Source organism: Phodopus roborovskii, unplaced genomic scaffold (genome assembly GCF_943737965.1).
Source record: "Phodopus roborovskii unplaced genomic scaffold, PHOROB, whole genome shotgun sequence".
Classification (NCBI taxonomy): Eukaryota; Metazoa; Chordata; class Mammalia; order Rodentia; family Cricetidae; genus Phodopus; species Phodopus roborovskii.
In genome coordinates, this window is record NW_026125572.1 from 1774563 (window position 1) to 1791386 (window position 16824).

The following is a 16824-nucleotide window of genomic DNA, read 5'->3' on the forward strand; positions in this document are numbered from 1 at the left end:
GCCTTCTAAGTGTTTCCCTAATAAATGCCTATTTAACATTTATCTTGGGTCTGGTGGAATCATTTAAACCCCACCTCCTCTCAGTTTTTTTGGAAAGAAGATCCATGAGAAAAAGAATTTCTTCTAGAAATTAAAAAAAAGAAGACCAAGGAATTTGTATATAGTAGATAAATTAGATTGTCAGTCTCAAATGATAATAAAGGAACGCAGATTATAACAGTAATAAACAACCTAATCCTCCATATTATTCAAATTTACAAAGGTAGACGTTATCAACTGTTAACTAGGATATGAAGTCCCAAGTCCCTTTGTATACTACTAGTAATAAAGTTAGCACATCTAATGACTTTATAAATAAATCATGTAATATGTGAATGAAATTAATTTATAATTGAAAATTGTGTCTCAGCATGTACTGGGGAGAAACTAAGGTTCTGAAGATGGAATGAGAAACATTAACTTGTAGTGAGAAGATTTACCCATCTGTTGAAGTGATATGGAGATAAGATCATAACCTTCAGAATGGAGAGTTTTGAACTAGATTTATACACACTATAACACATCTTCAAAACTAACCGAGTTACAAAAGAAAACATGATGGATATTTACAAAACAAAATACCACTTTGTACTAATTTAGAGAAATTAAGCATGCAAAGATAAATTAATACTTTACTTGTAAATAATAAATAGTAAATAATTGTTTGTATAGGAACATAAAATGTTGGAGGATCATACCTGGATTTAGGCCCTTTGCCTAAAGAGTAAATTGAACTTCAGGAGAACAGATTACACAGTAAAGCCATAAGTATAGTGACCTTGGAAAGATAATGAAATGGAATATGGGAGCCATTGAAACTCTGATGAATTATACAACAAAGAAAGGCAAATTTAGGAAGAAGTTTAAAACTATCCAACAAAATAACTTCGAGCTACTTGATTACCTCCATTTTTTGTTTTTTGGAGTTCCTGTCAGTTCAGCATAACTGATCATTCCGATACTAAATGTCATGCTCACTGAGGCATTAGTCTACTGTCTAATTTTCATAACAACTGCATAGTCCCCATTTATGTAATACAAAAACAAGCCAGGGAAAATGTTTTATTTATATACATTGTAATTTTGAATTGCAAAGGCATATTCTCAAGCTAAATACTGCCTACCTCTATAAATTTCTCTCATCCCCATGTCCCTTGTACTGAGGGCTGGTTCTTCAAGAGACTAGCCTAAAACAGTTGTCTAAATAAACCAAATCAAAAGTCTCTAAATAACCTATGATTATCATTATTCTACTATTTATATTAAGTTAATTCTAATCAGGGTTAATGCTGGCCATAGAAGTACCATATATAGAAATATTTGTGATATAATCCTACTCTACTTAATGCCTCATGATAATTAGGCTTAGTTAACTGTTAGATTGTTGATTGACTTCATTGCTTATTAGCCTGAAGAATCTAAAATAGTCTGGTGGTACACATAGCCTTAGGTTTAATGAGGCTCTAATTATGCCTATCTACTCCTATGGCAACCAGAATTTCTAGTTCAATATAAATAGACTAAAATGTTGGGAACAAACTTCCAAGCTGGTCACTGAGAGTGAGGATGAGTGAGGTCATGTCTAATTTACTCTCTTTACTTCATGGGAATAAACTTCTAAGTAGGTCATCAAGAGTGATATGAGCGAGGTCATTTGGAGTTCACTCCCTTTGCTCAAATCCATGGCTTTCATGTCTTAACAATCAGAAGCAGAGTTTCATTTTATGCAAATTCACATCACTGCAAAATAATGTCAACTGAGTTATGACTATTTGTATATTTTATAATTCTGGAAAAATCTAGGTACTATGATATGTGGAAGAAATGTAAGTCACTGAATGATTTAGTTATTTTCACATTTCTTTTGTTTTAAGATCCTATGATTATAAGTCTGATATTCTAGAAGAACTCAAAGAGGGATCTCTGGAAATCACCACACATTATGTCCTATTAAATTGCCTTTCTGAGGAAGACAGATCATTGGAATAAATTTCACCTCTCAAAGTGGAAATGATAAAACTTACCAACTAATTATAAGTGGATCCTGTAGAGAGCAGTACACTTCTGTGTAGGGCTCAACCACTGAGTGTTACTACCCCTATAGACATCCTGGAGTGGTACCAGCTACTTCTGCTTTAGGAACAAGAGATTTGTGATACTATTCCATGCCTAGCTTCTTGTCACCCAGAATAACATGTCCACAACCAAGAAATGTAGATTGGCATTTGATTAATCAGTGTGAGTTGAGGAATGTATAATTCTATTCCTCACAAACAATAAAAGTCACTGCTACAGAGCAGGAATTCAAAAACTGAACACAGTTGATTAACACTCCTCAAGTATATTTACTTCTTCTTAAGACTTCTCTTATCCATATAAAACAAGTCCAAAACTGTCTATCTTGAAGTTCTAATATTGTTCGTTAAAAGTCAATGTATGAAATATTAAAGTGCATGGGAAGCTTCATGTGCTATTGATTAGTAAAGCAATTGGATAAAAACATAGATACAGAATTTGTAATAACATGATTTAGAGTGGAGGAGTTAGTACAGCTCAGGTCCATGCTGTATATTGGTATTTGTTACCTCATGAATCCAAAGTCCATTACAGATAAAACATTGCATTTATGCAAGTTTAGAGCCATTTTTCAAACAACATTTTAAAGTTGGGCATAGAATCCTTAAATGCCTACAACTTCTACATATTTCTATCCGCATTAAACTCAAGCCTTCTTTGTCTGTGTAGAGTGATTTCCATAGGCCACACTATTATTGAGAGAGATAATATACTTCTGAAGTGTTTTTGCCTAAAGGTAAACTAAAACTATCAAACAATGGAAGGAACAAACTAAGGATTTTACATAAAATTACACCAAAAGAGAGTATTTGTCTAACTGCTATTTGGCTATTGAAAATAGAACAAATACCATTTCAGATACAATAATCAAATGCATATATTAATATAGCACACTGAATTTGAACACGTCCTACTATCTCTGAGACATATCTGACTTGGATTTTAGTTTTAAGAGTAATTTTCAAGTACCTCACACTGGCATCCTTCTGATGAATGAACACAACATTTCCCGTATACTTTCAGAAAACTGTAGCAATTGAATTACATCCACAGTCCCTCATGTGTGTTGATTATTAATCCCTGTAGTGAGATATTCACTTAGTCTGCATCTGTGGCACTGACCACGCCCATTGGGGGTAGAGACAGGGGCAGAAGTGACCTGGGGAACTATGTCTGAGTAGGAGACCAGGAGCAACCTCTTGCTGGCAAGATGCAAATAAGAGAGCATCCAGAGGAATCCTTGGTACCAGAAACCTGCTGGTGTTCATCTGTCTATGATGTAAGTTATTTCTCCCTGAGTAAACATGCATTCAGCCTATTTGTTTCTCCTGATCCTTATTAAACCACGATATCTGGTGTCAGAAGTGGGATCAGGATTTTCACGGGACCTGGGTTTCACGCAGGTGGCAGATGCCATTCCCTTCCCCCACCATCCCTGAACAGGTAGGTCCCTTGCCTAACCAGGCAGACACACTGAAGCTTGTAAGACAATTGTTTGTGCCCTACAACTCCTTTATCTCCACCATGGCCCTGAAACCACTACTCATCTCCCTCACATTGCATTCGCACAGAGCCCTGTAGCATCTGCCCTGTTTATGTTCCTGAGGATCTGACGTGCCAGTTGGAGATGACACGTGTTAGCCCCGTGGTCTCAGCGATTTTTCACAAGGCTTGTTTAATTCCTTCATTTAACAAAATTTTGCTTGCCTTCATTTGTTAAGAGCTATTCTACAGAGACTGGGATCAGAAGATCATCTGCTGCCACACGCTACTTGGTGGTACACCTCCAGGAGTAACTACCAGAAGTTGAGATCTACAACTAAAAGCATCAAAGTTCCAGGACAGCAGAATTACACTGTAACTGCAACATCCTTCGCAATTTAAGCTGATATAATATCTGAGATCAATTGTTCCATGTCTATGGTGGATAATCTTACAATGCAGGACTTTAAGAATTCTTTTACTTCATATATAAAAGGAGTTTTGCAGAAGAAAATCATGGCCCAACCAATATGTACATTTTATTTTTGTAATAGAAATGGGTTTCATCATTAATATAAAATTCTTAAAGGAATGGTTTGAGATTAGAGCAAACAATAAGGAACTTGTACAAACCATAGGAGAATTAGTAACAAGAATTCAAAATATAGAAAATGACAATAGGGAGCAAAAAATACAGAACACAGAACAGAATGCTCAGAGAAAAGGTTCAGAATATTGAAGATGGCAATAGAGAGCTGACAGATATAATACAAAACATGGAACATAAAAGTGACCAACTAGAAAACAATATTTGTTCCATGTCTGATGCCTCAATAACCAAAACAGAAACAATGCAATGCATTAACATGCTAGCAGAAACAGCTAGTTACTGGTCATACGAAGTTAATAATAGGGTTAAAAAATTGGAACATCAGGTGGAAAGACTAGCAGATAGAATCAGTTCCATGTATTAGCATAATGGCAAGCTGACTGACAGAACATTGTTTCTGGAAGGCAGTTACATGCCATTCAGATAATATCTAAGGAGGAGAATATTAAAAACATGGAGTAATTCGTAGTTGGAGAAAACACGAACTGACTTATGCAATGAAGTCTCTACAAAGTTATATGATTCAAGAAATTCAGAGACTCAAAGAAGAAATGGTGAATAGATTTCATGTCTTAGAAGACCTTCAGTCTGATACATCAGAGGAAGAACTACAGGGAACAGGGCATGAAAGTTTCTACACCGTTTAGGGTCAGAGGAGATTTTCCTGTATCTGTTAATGAAAAACTAGCAACTAAAAAACACCCAAAAGTTGTCACTGCATATCAGTGGGAACCAATATGCATGAAAGATTTAAAAGGCATAAAGGAAACAGTAGTCTCTTATGGCATGCACTCACCATATGTGAAGCAATTAATAGAATCATGGGCAAGGAATAACAAGGTAACCCCTAAGGATTGGGATCCATTAATATCAGCTCTCCTCTCAATTAGAATGGAGGGCTTGCTAGAGAGAAGAAGCAGAAGCTCTTGAATTTCAGGGCTTAAAGAAAGGTTATAAAGCTCCCCAAGGTAAAATTCTTGGTGAGGGTCTTTATGCTGACCCAGAAAATCAAGCTGCCTATGATGAACACATCTTTTCTCTATGCAGTACAACAGGTTTGAATGCTTAGGATAAGGTCCATGAACTAGGGGAGAGGATAGAAACATATACCAAGATAAGGCAAGGACCAAGAAAACATTTTAGTGTATTCCTAGAAAGATTGTGTAGGGCAGTACAATTAGAGGTAGCAGACACATATTCTAGGTGAATACTCAGAATCTTAAGTTTATGAGAATGTGAATCCACAATGCAAACAAGTGCTTTGGGCTTTAAAAATCAGATCAGTACCATTGGATGAATGGGTCATTATACAGCCAACATTGAGTATAATGACAATAACACTGAAGCTTGGGTAGGAGAAGCCATAGCTAAATCTCTGAGAAGACATCACAATAACACAGGTCTTAACTGTGGTGACATACAAGCTAGGGTATGTGAAGCCATCTCCAAAAGTTTGAAAAGATATCAACATGTTAAATGTTTTAACTGTGGTAATATAGGACATCAAAAAAGAAATTGCAGGCAAATTATTTCTAGAAATAATACTCCCAGGAATGAATTGAACAGAAGGCCTCAGCCTCCTGGGTAATCTAGAAAGTTTGGCAAAGGCCAACACTGAACAAATCAGTGTAGATCGACAACAGACAAGGAAAGAAACCCTTTACAATCAGGAAACTCCTGGGGTTGGGGGTTGAAGGCCCCCATGTCAAAGGTGGTCTGAACATTCCCAGGCACTGTGAAGGACAATCTCCCACAGGACAATTAGAAAATCCAGTGCCTGTGGTAAAAAGTCATACCGCTCTAAGGATGACAAACTCGAATCAAACATTAAAGAAGGAAACAAAAATGCATATTTTGGCAAGCTCTATAAACAGTCAAAGGCTTAGATTGATAGTTGAGTAACAGACTGTTTGGAGGCATTGTTGACACAGGTGCTGACATAACTAACATAACAAACCTTAGCCTTGAAGATGGACTCTGCTGGAGGCAAAGGTTCAAATTTTAGGGATTCAATCTTGTCTCGGGTAAAAAGAGCATGAGATGGATTGAATGTGTAGGACCGGAATGACACAGAGGAAGTTTGAGATCATATGTGGCTGAAATAGCAATAACTAAATAGGGTTGTGATCTATTCCAGCAATGGAATACACAGATTGACATTCCTCCAGTATTAGATAGATCAACTTCAAGATTGTGGAGAATATATTATAAAGTACTATACAAGACAGATACCAAATATTCAGGCTGTACAAAAACAGAATACAAGTGCCAAACAAACAGAGGAACCAAAAGACCTTCCCTTAAAATAGATAACAGATTGCCTGTCAGAATAGGGTAATGGCCTATGATCTCTGAAAAGATAGAGGCTTTAGAAAACCTCATTCAGGAACAGTTAAATGCTGGACATATCGTGGAATCTACCAGCCCTTGGAACTCTCCTGTATTTGTTATCAAAAAAAAAATCTGGTAAATGGAGAATGCTTACAGATTGGAGAGCTATCTATAAAGTTATCCAGCCAATAGGCTCTCTACAATCTCAAATGCCCTTCCTGTCTTTGATACCTAAAATTGCCTATTATACTTATTGATTTAAAGCATTGCTTCTTCACTATACCTTTACAAGAACAAGATAAAGAGAAATTTGCCTTCATGGTACCTAATTATAGTAATTCTCAAACAGTGAAGAGATATCAATGGAAGGGTTTGCCACAGGGAATGCTAAAGAGCCCCACCCTGTCCCAATATTTTGTGCAAAAACTGTTGGAAATAATTTGTAAATAGTTTGTACAATCCATAATCTATCATTACATGGATGATATATTGTTGGCTGACTTTAAAGTAGAAATTTTAGGAATAATGTTTGAGAAAGTAAAAGAAGTTTTACCTCACTGGGGATTACAAATTGCACCTGAAAAATATACAAAAAAGGAGACTCTATTAACTACTTAGGATATAAAATAAGTCTAGAGATAATTAGATCACATAAAGTACAAATCAGGAGAGATTGCTACCAGACACTTAATGATCTCCAAAAATTACTAGGAGAGATTTATCAACTGCAAACCATTATTGGAGTAGAAGGGCATGATTTGAAAAACATGAAAATGGCCCTAAAAGGGGACAAGGACTTGAGTAGTCCATGACTACTATCAGCTGAAGCTGAAAAGGAATTAGAATGGGTAGAAAAGAGGATACTAGAAGCACATGTGGACCATGTGGGTACAAAAGTTGACTGTATTATGGTTATGTTACCATCTAGAGAATAACCTTCAGGGATGTTGATGCAGAGGGAAGATATCAGATTAGAGTGGATATTTCTACCACATAAACACACAAAAAATTTAAAACATATACAGAAAAGATCTCTGACTTGATTATAAGAGGTAAATTAAGACTTCGTCAACTAACAGGATGGGACCCAGCAGAAATTATAGTACCTGTAACTAATTAAGAAATTTCCTCCTTATGGAAAGATAATGAATATTGAGAAAAGAGCATGCAGCAATTTTTTGGGAATGATTAGCAACAATTATCCCAAAAGTGAAAGAATCAAATTCATAAAAAAAAAAAAAAATGAATTGGATCCTTCTACGCGTTGTAAGAAAAACACCTATCTCTGGAGTTCCTACATTCTACACTGATGCAAACAAATCTGGTAAGGCAGGATATTAATTAGGAAAAATAAGTAAAGTAGTTCAAAGCCCTTACAATTCTGTACAAAAGTTAGAATTGTATGTCATTCTCATGGTATTTATGGATTTTACAGAACAAATCATTATAGATACTGACTTACAATACACAGAGAGAGTTGTCTTACACATTGAGACTGCAGAATTTATTCCTGAAGACACAGAATTAACTTCATTATCATTTATATAGTTACAAGATACTATCAGAAATAGGACCCATCATATATATATATATATATATATATATATATATGTATGTATATGTATATGTATATGTATTTGTATATGTATATAAAACACACATCAGATCCTATATGTGTCTGCCAGTCCTCTAGCAAAAAGGTAATGAGGAAATTGTCAGTTATTAATAGAAGTGTGCTAGAAGCCTTGGGGATTCATAAGAAACACCATGTGAACAGCAAAGTTTTAAGAAAGGATTTTTTGTATCACTTGACAATAAGCTAAGGAAATGTCCTATTTGCTCATTCTATAACCAGACTCCTTTAACACCAGGCAGTAACCCTAAGTAGGAATGAAATATGGCAAATGGATGTATTTCGTTTGGAGAATTTGGAAAATTAAAATATGTACACCAGACTATAGACACATTTTTAGGGTTTCAATGGGCCACTGCTCTGAGCCCTGAAAAGGCCAATTCTGGCTATTATGAGCATATTGAATAAATAAAAACTGACAATGCTCCAGCATATGTCTGCAGCAAATTGAAACTGTTTTTTGAATATTATTACATAAAGCACATAACTGGTATACCACACAATCTTACAGGACAAGCAGTAGTTGGGAGATCCAATTGTCCTTTAAAGGAAATGCTCCATGAACATGTAGGAGCAACCAAGACACCCAAACACAGATTACATAATGCTTTATTAACATTAAACTTTCTTAATGCTAATGAAAGAGGACAAGTAGCTGCAGAAAGACTCTGAAAAATAGAAAAAATCTTCTGAACTAAATCAGTGTATTTCAAGGATATATTGACCTCAATATGGAAGCCACAATATATGTTACATTGAAGTAGGGGTTTCACATATGTATCTACAGGAGATCTAAGTTGATCAAGATCTGATTTGAACAAAAGAAACATCTTAATGAAGAGAAATGACAAGTCATCCAACAAATTGGTTCCCATGAGATGTGTGGAGACCTCTCAAAGGTAGGGAAAGTGTTCTGTTCTTGTCCTTACAGGAAAACAGAGAACACACATCTTCAAACAGATAAAAGACACTGAAGATTTAGGTACCTACAGAAGAAAAGATAGTTCTCCAGAAAGAATCACTTAATGAAGAGGAATCTGATTTATGGTAAAAATATTTAATTCTAGTTAACTATTTCTATACAGAATTCTATTTCTCTTTACTATGTAGAATTCCTCTGGTCCCAATTCATGTAAACCAATGCTGGTTTTAAAGTTTGATTTGGCTTTTCTTCTCTAAATTCAACCATGTTGTTAAGATTAAATTTACAGTTTCTGCCTTATATCAAGAAGCCAATTGTTGTAAGGCAGAAGAAAACAAAATCCTGGGACTCATTTCCTTATATGCAATTTTCTCTCTGAAATCCTAATTTTCTCATACACATTTTTATGCTTATTATTGACTTTCTCTATATACGTACCTTAAAACTTGAAAATTTTACTTTTATATTAATGTTTAAGTTTTCCATAAGGAATAATAACAATTCCTAACAGCAATCTTTGAACTCTCCACAAAGAAGATGGGGCCCCACTTTGTCATTTCCACTTGAGTCAACCTGTTGCATCTGGATTACAAACATTACCCTTAAACTGGTTTGAGAGTATTTTGCTGGAGACAACTCCTGACTAGCTAGCCATAATAGTGCTCCTTCTTATTACACCATGGTCAGAATTTCAGATAGAACTCCATTCAAGCATTTCCTGCCACATAGTGACTAGGTGCATGTTTCTCTTTGTCTGTATCTGTGGCACTGGCATGCCCATTGTGGGTAGAGATAAGGGTTGAAGTGATCTGGGGAACTAGGTCTGACCAGGAGCCTAGGAGCACGCTCTTGATGGGGTAATGTGAACTATAGAGCATTCGGTGGCATCCTTGGGGCTAGGAACCTGCTGGTGTTCATCTGTCTATGTTGTAAGTTATTTCTCCCTGAATAAACATCTATTCAGCCTCTTTATTTCTCCTGCACCTTATTAAAACATGATAAGTCCTATTTAATCCACACATCTACAACATCTAGTCCACACCTGTTTTACAATTTTTCACATTGCATATTTTAATTTTTTTTTTTTTTTTGCTTTTTTACATGTTACTACTTCTTTTCTCCATATTTCTTTTTTAAATTCTTTGAGAATTTAGTATAACATGTTTTGATCATATCCAGCTTTCCTCCCCAAAACCTTTTTCCAGATTCATTCCTTTCTACCTATCCAGATTTGTGTTTGTGTTTTTTCTTTTATTTTGGAAATTGCGAAACCATTATTTTCTCCCTGCCATTTTCTCCTCCTAGCACTCTCAGAAATCTTTCATGTTGTCTTTCAAATGCATGCCCTCAGTTTTTATTAAGTGTGATTACATACATATGTATGTACACATATGATGTATATAATTACATATCCAACCATTATATCTACATATATCCTTAAATATAACCCAATTATGCATAATGTTACCTGCATGTATTTTTTAGGGCTGACCGTGTGATAATGGATAACTAATTGGTATTCTTTGTTAAAATGAAGACTATTCCACTTGTTTTCAGTATTCCATAGATTTTTTTAAGGAATCTCTGTGTTGGGTTGAGGGATCCTAGGTTTTTCTCATCTGATCTAGCATGTCTATTGTCAAACTTTTTTAGCTCATGTTGAGGAAGTCATTTTGGTGAGACTTAATTGGGTAGCTTCTAACATTACTAGAAAAAATATAGCAAACTCCCTGATCTTTGGCCACAGGATTGTTTTTCTACTTGTCTTGTGTACCATGTTCCCTGAACCTTATGTGTACATGAATGGGAATATTTTGTACACTGCCCCTTCCTCTCTCTCTCTCTCTCTCTCTCTCTCTCTCTCTCTCTCTGTCTTGCTCTCTCTCTTACTTTCTCTCTCTCTCTCTCTCACACACACGCAATCTAAATTATACTGTCTGTGTACCCTCTGGTTGTGGCTTTCTAGTGAAAAATGCTGATCCTAACAGGAGCCATACTGTTAAAGACAACTGACTGGCCCTCTGCCTGCAACTACTAATTACTTATAGTGTTTCAGCATATCATTAACCTATACTCTATTCACCCCAAACCATTTCCTGTGTTGACCCTTTTTTTCACCTGTCTAGAAAAATTCTCTATGACTATTATCTTCAATGATACTCAGATCACTCTGTGAGTATTGACAGCCCACTCATAGACACACACATAAAGTACCCCTGTGTGTATGTATGGAAGGTGGATGCAAATGTGCACATGTAAGGTCAAGAATAAGTAATTTAGCTAATGTGACAAATACCATACCACAATCAGAATGAAGCTTTCAGATACCTCAATTTTTTCAATGCATAGATATTAAAGTAAATAATTTATTGATTATTTTAAGAGTAGAAAACACAATCTTTAAAATGATCAATTTTCATCTGTTGTTTATGTATCTTTTTGTTTAAAAATGGAAATTTCTAATCAAACATGTAATTTAATATCCTTTAGTAGATATTTCCATTGGGTAGATTTCCATTTGGAGATCAGCATATTATGGGTTTTGCTATTTATAGTACAGAAAATGTGCAACAGAATGTTAAATACATTCTTGACTATAATATCATATACCTATAAACCCGTAAGTAGTGCCATGAAAATTTTAATAATAGTATATAACATCATCACTTCTGCTCATGGTCTAATCCTGTTATCTGCACAAGAACCTTCATTTTATTTTTGAGACAAGATTTTTCTTCTGAGCCCTGGCTGTCATGGAACTCTGTAAACAAGACTGACCTCAAACTTACAGAGGACCACCTGCCTCTGTCTCCCTAGTGCTGAAACTAAAGGACTACACCATGCCGGACAAGCATTCTTGTTTGTTCAGAGTGATTCTACAGATTTCTATTTGTTTAATGAGTCATTTGAATATAATTTTAGTTTTCACTTTGATTCCCAGAAAACTATGGTTTGTGAGAGCATATACATATATAATGAATAATGTACACAGACTGGGGACACATATTAGTAGGAAGTTAAAAGTAAAACTGACAGATGATTGAGATTCAGTCTGCAAATATTTCCTAAATACACCGACCCACCAGATGTTCATCCAGGAGACTTTCAGTAGTTGAAAGAAAATTCAGTTATTAAAATAATGCCCTATGTTAAAAATCATATTTACTGGCAAGTATGGCATAAAGGAAAGTGGTCTATCTCTTTGCTTAGAATCTCTCACAAATAATGTGCTACATTTATAGAATATAAAAAGCATGAATGTGAAAGATACACATATGTTTGCAATGAAATCTATAGCAAATAATCTCGCTTTAATGCCAAATGAACTTTGTTACTGAATTTCACCCACAGGCTTTCCTTTTTTCTCAATACAGTCTCTTTTACAAACTCAGAGCAGTAGGGAATAGCACTATGAATGGAATTTAGCAGAAGCAATGCAGCCACGGGGGAGCAAGCAATTACTAATAGCCTAAATACTCATGAATTTATTTCTTATGCGTATGATGCCTGAAGCAATTTTTCCCCAAGCCTGTTGAACTACAATCAGTTTATCATGTGGAGGTTTGTGGAATGCAATTTTGTACTCAGAGGCATGTGTTGAAGATGCATCTTTCTCATGAAAGTATATTAATTCCTTCAATAAAAAATTGCTAAAGAATGTTCATGTTTCAATATTTTCTCCTTCCCCCAAATTAAATTGTACTTGCTTACCTAAAATTTTATTAAAATTACATAAATGCCATCATGCATACTAAAACTGTTTCTGGCAAGTAATTTATAGATATTGACAAATTGATAGAAAAATTTATATAGAAGAAACAGAATACCTAGAAAAAGCTACTTCCTGCTAGGAATGTGGATCAAATCATTGGTGCACTTATCATATCCAAAATCAAAATTTCCTAGAGAGGAATAAGAATCAAGATATTGTGGCATTGTTTGGATAAGAAGATGGAGCAAATATCTACAGAGCAGGATAGGAGAGGCCAGTAGTATATTTACATAGGTGTGGAAAATAGATGCTTGAGAAAGGAATAAAGATAATATAAAATACCAATGAAAGCCATGTCTACAAATCATATGGGAAAAATGAACATCTATCCATATGCAAAATTTAATTCAAAATGGATCATAGAAGTAAATGTGAAATGCAAACTTATAAAGTTAATATAAAGAAACAGGAAAAGGCAAAATGTGAAAGCTAAAACTAACACTAAAATGTGATATATCTGCATAATTATTTGGTAATAAAAAATACACTCAAGTCATCACATAGCCCACAGTCAAAAAAAAAAAAAGAAGAAGAAGAAAGAAAGAAACCAGGCTGTGGTGGTGTACGTCTTTTATTCCAGCACTTGGGAGGCAGAAACAGGTAGATCTCATTGAGCTCAACACCAGCCTGTTCTACAGAGCAATTTCCAAGACTAGAGCTATATAGAAAAAGAGAAATCATGTCTCAAAAAATCATTAAAATAAAAAATAAAATTAAAAACAAACAAACAACAACATCAAAAAAAAAAAAAAGCAAACTATAAGTACGTAAGTAAATAAATAAAAGCCTTTCAGGGTCAGGCTTTTCATCTGCCTTTTTATATTGTACTACTGCCATCATTGTATCCCAACTTTATGAGACATGCAGATCAGCTTTTGATTATGTGCCAAAGGTGTGTAAGTTAAAAATAAGTTAAAAATGGAATAAGAGTTACTTCTCGTATCCTAGTTTCTCTGTTGGTGTGAATTATAGGTTGGTGGCCTAAGAGATTAATACAAGGTCCCTCACAGAAGGATAAAAAACAAGATCTCCTGAGCATATTGGCATATTGGGAGTGTATGGGGCTAGCAGTGAGTGGAGAAGAAGGGAGAGTGGAGAAAGAGAAGGGGAGGAGAGAACATGTGGGACTAGGAAGATTAAGTCAGGGGATGAATAGACAAGAGCAGAAAAAGAGAGAGAGAGATACCATAATAGAGGGAGCCATTCTAGCTTTAAAGAGAAAACTGGCTCTAGAGAAATATCCAGAGACCTACCAAGGATGACCCCAAATAGCAATATGAGCAACAGTGGAAAGGCTACCTTAAATGCCTTTTCCTTTTCCTGATAATGAGATTGATGACTACCTTATATGCCATCCTAGACGCCTCATCTAGTAGCTAATGGAAACAGAAGCAGACACTGAGCCAATCTCCTGGAATTCAGTTGCAGAGAGGGAGGACTGATAAGCGAAGGGGTCAAGACCAGGCTACAGAAACCCACAGAGACAGCTGACCTGAACAAGGGGGAGCTCATGGATCCCAAGACTGATAGCTTGGAAACCAGCATTGAACCTACTCAGATCCCCTGAACATGGGTCTCAGTTAAAAGGCCTGGGCAATCTAAGGCACCTTTGACAGTAGAACCAGGATGTATCCATGGTGCATGAAAGGACTTTGGGAGCACATTCCCCATGGAGGGATACTTCCTTAGCCTAGAGGCAGGAGGAAGAGCCTAATCCCTACTCCAAATGACTTGACAGGTTTTGATGATCCTTCTTGGAAAGCATCACCCTCCCTGTAGAGTGTGGAAGGGATGGAATAGGAGGGGGGTCAGGGGGCATGGGAGGGAGAGGGAACTGGGGTTGATATGTAAAATAAGAAAAATAACACATAACACACATATCACACAACACATGCGTGCACGTGCACACACATACACACACATATATATATACATATATGTGTATATATATACATATATATAAATATATATATACATATATATATATAGAGAGAGAGAGAGAGTAAAAGTACCTTTAGACCTAGACCAATAACTCATATATATCGTGAGTTATCTTCTTTCTAAAGTGTAATTCTATCTCTGTATATTAACCAAAGTGTCTATGCTCTGAACGTGAATATAGTTGCTGATTGTGATATAAGATACATATTTTAACTGATTTATGGAAAATGCATAAATCTGTTTTCTAGCTTTAAGTGTCAATTTTCCTGCGTCTTTATGTAAAACAGAAAACACTATCCATTCTCCTGTGTTTTGTCTTGGAAGCTAGGATCGAGAGACACAGATAGAAAGGCAATGCACATGGACAAGGTTTTATTTTTTACAATGTAGGCAAATCAAGTATTATCAGGTCATGAAAAAGAGCATCCAAATGTGTCTAAGTCACTCATTAATTATACAAAAGGGGTTACATGTTTCCATTGAACTGTGAAGAATGAACAGTTAATTAATCTTATAAGTGGTAGTTGTTTAGAGATAATAATGGAGAATTGGAGCCAAAACAAAATATGAAGTACTAGGTACTTTTCATGCTTATTGTTACTTTTTAGTTTTAAAGATCATAGTTTTATACCACTTTGTTTGTATATAGTAGTCAGAGTTACCTAAAGTAACAAAATTTACATAATGAATAATGTATTTTTCTCTACATATAGAAAGGCAGTTTTTAGAATGACTTACAGATTATAGTCCAGCTAGTCCAAAAATGGCTGCCTAACAATGAAAGTTGCAAGAATCCAGTAATTGTTCAGTTATCAGTTCACCAGGCTGTGTGTTTCAGCTGGTCTTCAGTATATGCTGGAATCTCAAAGAAACAGGCTCTAATGCCAGTGAAAGAATGGACTTGCTAGTGAGGGCAAGAGCAGGCCAGGACAGACAGACAGACAGAGACACCTGACCTGAACAAGATGGAGCTCATGGATTCCAAGGCTGATAGCTGGGAAACCAGCATTGAACCCACTCAGAACCCCTGAACATGGGTCTCAGCTAGAAGGCCTGGGCAATCTAAGGCACCTTTGACAGTAGAACCAGGATGTATCCATGGTCAGCTGATTCTGTGTGTTTCCCCAGAATGGTCTTAACCCCTTTGCTCATCACTCCTCCCTATCTACAATTTCTAATTTCTAATGTTAGTTTTGCCTCCTAAAGCCTGGTCATTGATGTTAACAAGAATGCATTATTCAAATGGTCAGCACATCAGACCTGTGATTATTCAATTCACTGCATCAAAATTAAATGCAAAATGAAATCCCATTTGCATATTAGGGCTTTGATTTATGTGAATTCTAGCATATACCTAGAAAATAGTTGACTATGCCAATGTTTTGAAGTATTCCCTTAAGTTCTTTTAGTAGTTTCATGACTCCAAACTTTACATTGAGATAATGGTCATTTTTTTTATACAATTTTCAGAAGTGCTTGTGGACAAAAAGGAAGTAGGTAGGATAGATATAATCAGCATACACTGTATATATCACATTGAATTCCATTCCTGTGAATAGATTACTATAGATTAATAAAGTAAATTTGAAAAAGAGAATTTTCATGATTAATGTAGAAAAAGACAATGTCTCCTTATTTTCTCTGCAAGATGAGAGAGGTATGTGTGTAATTGTAGTGTTCAATGATGCCTTCCAAGCACAAGGATACTGATTCAGATCATTACAGATACAAATAACATGACATGGGAATAAATAAGTTAACAAAGGGTATGTATTTGTTGGATTTAAAATTGTGCTATCATATGAAACAGAGAAAAACAACTATATCTAAGTATGGTCTCTATGTAAAGCTATGTAAAGAAGGAGGCATTGATCTAGACTAAAAGTGAAAGAGATTTTTGGGGTTTAAGTCTTCAAAGTGAATAGGAAGCATTCGAGACCAGAACTAGACAGTTCTTGGCTGATTTATCCTAAGTGGATCAAGATCCAGTGATTATTTCTTAATACTCATCAAATGAA